Here is a 6113-nt window from a genome sequence, read left to right on the forward strand (position 1 = left end):
CAGCTGGCAGGGGGTGCAGCGCCGCCATCAGACAACCGGGACACAATCCAGTCACTCTGGAACTAGTGTCCTCACCCACCTGCACCTACACCCCAGGGGCAAGACTGTAATAACACATATGTACCTTACCTGTAATATGTACTTGTTCCACTACTGCTAAACCCAAACAGTCATGTAACCGATCCTATTTTTTTGCACATGCATGTAAATGTCGAGCCACACAAATGGTCTATGTATGGAGGGGGGGGGGGGAGGTGCGGGGCAGGGGGAGGGAAATGGGGGTATGTAGCCATGGACACATGGATCACACCCAGAACCCACTCAAACCCCCACTTCAACCTCCAACCGTCCACAGCTGACCATTTCCCAATGTTGTGGCAATAAGGACTTGGGGGTCCACAGGGAGAGAGCCATTCCCAAGCACAAACAAAGTGCAAGGGCTTTGGGCACTCAAGTCGAGGGCCAGAGCACCCAATGCAAAGGCCAGTGGCACAAGACTTAGGGGGAGTGATGTTGTGTATGTACATACCCTGTACACTCAATGTACAATTACATAAGACCAATGAATGTATCTTTACAATGTATACAATATGCCTGTACCACCAGAGGGTGCAACAGGTGGAGACCTGTACACCGCAGGTAACCAGATATAAAAGGGAGCCCACCTTACCGTAACCTCATTCAGGAGCTGCAATAAATGGACTAAGGTCACCACAGTTCAAGTGCCTTGCCTTGTGGAGTCATTACTAGAGTTCCTCCAACACGACAGTTGGAACTGGTGCTCTCCACCCTCTCTCCTGTGACAGTTGGAACCGGTGTTCTCCACTCTCACATCCTGCGACAGTTGGAACTGGTGTTCTCCACTCTCCCGTCCTGTGACAGTTGGAACTGGTGCTCTTCACTCTCTCGTCCTGTGACAGTTGGAACTGGTGTTCTCCACTCTCTCTCCTGTGACAGTTGGAACTGGTGCTCTCCACTCTCACATCCTGCGACAGTTGGAACTGGTGTTCTCCACTCTCCCGTCCTGTGACAGTTGGAACTGGTGCTCTCCACTCTCCCGTCCTGTGACAGTTGGAACTGGTGCTCTTCACTCTCTCGTCCTGTGACAGTTTGAACTGGTGCTCTCCACTCTCTCGTCCTGTGACAGTTGGAACTGGTGCTCTTCACTCTCTCGTCCTGTGACAGTTGGAACTGGTGCTCTCCACTCTCTCTCCTGTGACAGTTGGAACTGGTGCTCTCCACTCTCTCTCCTGTGACAGTTTGAACTGATGCTCTCCACTCTCTCTCCTGTGACAGTTGGAACTGGTGCTCTCCACTCTCTCTCCTGTGACAGTTTGAACTGATGCTCTCCACTCTCTCTTCTGTGACAGTTTGAACTGATGCTCTCCACTCTCTCTCCTGTGACCGTTTGAACTGATGCTCTCCACTCTCTCTCCTGTGACAGTTTGAACTGATGCTCTCCACTCTCTCTCCTGTGACAGTTTGAACTGGTGCTCTCCACTCTCTCTCCTGTGACAGTTTGAACTGGTGCTCTCCATTCTCACGTCCTGCGACAGTTGGAACTGGTGCTCTCCACTCTCACGTCCTGCGACAGATGGAACTGGTGCTCTCCACTCTTTCTCCTGTGACAGTTTGAACTGGTGCTCTCCACTCTCTCTCCTGCGACAGTTGGAACTGGTGTTCTCCACTCTCCCGTCCTTATATATATCAGTAATTAACTTTTAGCATTATTGTTGCCAATTTAAGTGTATCTAAGGGTTAAGTCATGGCAGGAGAGCTCGGACACGTGTTATGATCCTCCTGTATTATGTGGGAAGTCAGGAACACTTCCGGTGTCCCTGACGACTACGTGTGTGGGAAGTGTGTCCGCCTGCAACTCCTGATGGACCGCATTGCGGCACTGGAGCTGCAGGTGGATTCACTTTGGAGCATGCACGATGCTGAGAATGACGTGAATAGCACGTTTAGTGAGTTGGTCTTACCGCAGGTAAAGGATACACAGCCAGATGGGGAATGGAAGACCAACAGGAAGAGCAGTGCAGGGAAGGTAGTGCAGGAGTCCCCTGCAGTCATCCCCTGCAAAACAGATACACCGCTTTGGGTATTGTTGAGGGGGATGACTCATCAGGGGAGAGCAGCAGCAGCCAAGTTCATGGCACCGTGGCTGGCTCTGCTGCACAGGAGGGCAGGAAAAAGAGTGGGAGAGCGATAGTAATAGGGGATTCAATTGTAAGGGGAATAGATAGGCGCTTCTGCGGCCGCAACTGAGACTCCAGGATGGTATGTTGCCTCCCTGGTGAAAGAGTCAAGGATGTCTCGGAGCGGGTGCAGGACATTCTGAAAAGGGAGGATGAACAGCCAGTTGTCGTGATGCATATAGGTACCAACGATATAGGTAAAAAATGGGATGAGATCTTACGAGACGAATTTAGGGAGTTAGGAGTTAAATTAAAAAGTAGGACCTCAAAAGTAGTAATCTCAGGATTGCTACCAGTACCACGTGCTAGTCAGAGTAGGAATTGCAGGAGGCTCCAGGGTGACCAAGGCTGGGAACTCAACATCCAAGGGTATTCAGCATTTAGGAAGGATAGCTCAGATGAATACGTGGCTTGAGAAATGGTGCAGAAGGGAGGGATTCAAATTCCTGGGACATTGAAACCGATTCTGGGGAAGGTGGGACCAGTACAAACTGGACGGTTTGCACCTGGGCAGGATCGGAACCAATGTCCTAGGGGGAGTGTTTGCTAGTGCTGTTGGGGAGGAGTTAAACTAATATGGCAGGGGGATGGGAACCTATGCAGGGAGACAGAGGGAAATAGAAGGGGGGCAGAAGCAAAAGATAGAAAGGAGAATAGTAAATGTGGAGGGCAGAGAAACCCAAGGCAAAAAGCAAAAAGGGCCACATTACAGCAAGATTCAAAAGGGGCAAAGTGTGTTAAAAAGACAAGCCTGAAGGCTCTGTGCCTCAATGCGAGGAGTATTCGGAATAAGGTGGATGAATTAACTGCGCGGATAGCAGTTAACGGATACGATGTGATTGGTATCACGGAGACATGGCTCCAGGGTGACCAAGGCTGGGAACTCAACATCCAAGGGTATTCAGCATTTAGGAAGGATAGACAGAAAGGAAAAAGAGGCGGGGTGGCGTTGCTGGTTAAAGAGGAAATCAATGCAATTGTAAGGAAGGACATTAGCCTGGATGATGTGGAATCGGTATGGGTGGAGCTGCAGAAAATGCGAGTGGGAGTTGTGTATAGACCACCAAATAGTAATAGTGAGGTTGGGGACAGCATCAAACAAGAAATAAGGGATGTGTGCAATAAAGGTACAGCAGTAATCATGGGCGACTTTAATCTACATATAGATTGGGCTAACCTAACTGGTAGCAATGCGATGGAGGAGGATTTCCTGGAGTGTATTAGGGATGGTTTTCTCGACCAATATGTCGAGGAACCAACCAGGGAGCTGGCCATCCTAGACTGGGTATTGTGTAATGAGAAGGGACTAATTAGCAATCTTGTTGTGCAAGGCCCCTTGGGGAAAAGTGACCATAATATGGTAGAATTCCTTATTAAGATGGAGAGTGACAAAGTTAATTCGGAAACTAGGGTCCTGAACTTAAGGAAAGGTAACTTCGACGGTATGAGGCGTGAATTGACTGGAATAGACTGGCAGAGGATACTTAAAGGGTTGATAGTGGATAAGCAATGGCAAACATTTAAAAATCACATTGATGAACTTCAGCAATTGTACATCCCTGTCTGCAGTAAAAATAAAACTGGGAAGGTGGCTCAACCATGGCTAACAAGGGAAATTAAGGAAACTGTTAAAACCAAGGAAGAGGCATATAAATTGGCTGGAAAAAGCAGCAAACCTGAGGACTGGGAGAAATTTAAAATTCAACAGAGGAGGACAAAGGGTTTAATTAAGAAGGGGAAAATAAGTACGAGAGGAAGCTTGCAGGGAACATAAAAACTGACTGCAAAAGCTTCTATAAATATGTGAAGAGAAAAAGATGAGTAAAGACAAACGTAGGTCCCTTGCAGTCGGACTCAGGTGAAATTATAATGGGGAACAAAGAAATGGCAGACCAATTGAACCAATACTTCGGTTCAGTCTTCATAAAGGAAGATACAAATAACCTTCCGAAGGTACTAGGGGACAGTGGGTCTAGTGAGAAGGAGGAACTGAAGGATATCCTTATTAGGCGGGAAATTGTGTGAGGGAAATTGATGGGATTGAAGACCGATAAATCCCTGGGGCCTGAGAGTCTGCATCCCAGAGTGCTCAAGGAAGTGGCCCTAGAAATAGTGGATGCATTGGTGATCATTTTCCAACAGTCTATCGACTCTGGATCAGTTCCCATGGACTGGAGGGTAGCTAATGTAACGCCACTTTTTAAAAAAGGAGGGAGAGAGAAAGCGGGTAATTATAGACCAGTTAGCCTGACATCAATAATGGGGAAAATGTTGGAATCAATCATTAAGAATGAAATAGCAGCCCATTTGGAAAGCAGTGACAGGATCGGACCCGAGTCAGTGTGGATTTATGAAAGGGAAATCATGCTTGACGAATCTTCTGGAATTTTTTGAGGATGTAACTAGTAGAGTAGACAAGGGAAAACCAGTGGATGTGGTGTATTTGGACTTTCAAAAGGCTTTTGACAAGGTCCCGCACAAGAGATTGGTGTACAAAATCAAAGCGCATGGTATTGGGGGTAATGTACTGACATGGATAGAGAACTGGTTGACAGACAGGAAGCAGAGAGTTGGGATAAACAGGTCCTTTTCAGAATGGCAGGCAGTTACTAGTGGGGTGCTGCGGGGCTCAGTGCTGGGACCCCTGCTCTTTACAATCTACATTAACGATTTGGATGAAGGAATAGAGTGTAATATCTCCAAGTTTGCGGATGACACTAAACTGGGTGGCGGTGTGAGCTGTGAGGAGGACGCTAAAAGGCTGCAGGGTGACTTGGACAGATTAGGTGAGTGGGCAACTACATGGCAGATGCAGTATAATGTGGATAAATGTGAGGTTATCCATTTTGGGGGCAAAAACACGAAGGCAGAATATTATCTGAATGGCGGAAGACTAGAAAAAGGGGAGGTGCAACGAGACCTGGGTGTCATGGTTCATCAGTCACTGAAAGTGGGCACGCAGGTACAGCAGGCGGTAAAGAAGGCAAATGGTATGTTGGCTTTCATAGCTAGGGGATTTGAATATAGGAGCAGGGAGGTCTTACTGCAGTTGTACAGGGCCTTAGTGAGGCCTCACCTGGAATATTGTGTTCAGTTTTGGTCTCCTAGTCTGAGGAAGGACTTTCTTGCTATTGAGGGAGTGCAGCAAATGTTCACCAGACTGATTCCAGGGATGGCTGGGCTGTCATATGAGGAGAGACTGGATCAACTGGGCCTTTATTCACTGGCGTTTGGAAGGATGAGAGGGGATCTCATAGAAACATATAAGATTCTGACGGGACTGGACAAGTTAGATGCGGGAAGAATGTTCTTGATGTTGGGGAAGTCCAGAACCAGCGACATAGTCTTAGGATAAGGGGCAGGCCATTTAGGACTGAGATGAGGAGAAACTTCTTCACTCAGAGAGTTGTTGACCTGTGGAATTCCCTGCCGCAGAGAGTTGTTGATGTCAGTTCATTGGATATATTCAAGATGGAGTTAGATATGGCCCTTACGGTTAAGGGGATCAAGGGGTATGGAGAGAAAGCAGGAAAGGGGTACTGAGGGAATGATCAGCATGATCTTATTGAATGGCGGTGCAGGCTTGAAGGGCCGAATGGCCTATTCCTGCACTTATTTTCTATGTTTCTATGTCTCTATGACAACAGCAACCTAATCAAATTCAGAAGCTAAGCTGTTTTCAGCGCATATTAGCTCTATTTCCAACATTGTCATCTCCTTTGGGAAATTAGAGGGAAAAATCCTTGGGGCCGAAATTGTCCACCGCCCGAAACGAATCGCACCTACCTCTTTCCAATTGTTCCGTCCGCCCCAATGCATGGGGCAGCCAAACTGGGGAAATTCAGCACTTCGTGCTTTTTTTTGGAGCGGGGCAGTGGCCTCATTATCGGGGCGGAAGTGAGGTCGGGTCGGAGT

This window comes from Pristiophorus japonicus, chromosome 1 (assembly GCF_044704955.1).
Source record: "Pristiophorus japonicus isolate sPriJap1 chromosome 1, sPriJap1.hap1, whole genome shotgun sequence".
Classification (NCBI taxonomy): domain Eukaryota; kingdom Metazoa; phylum Chordata; class Chondrichthyes; family Pristiophoridae; genus Pristiophorus; species Pristiophorus japonicus.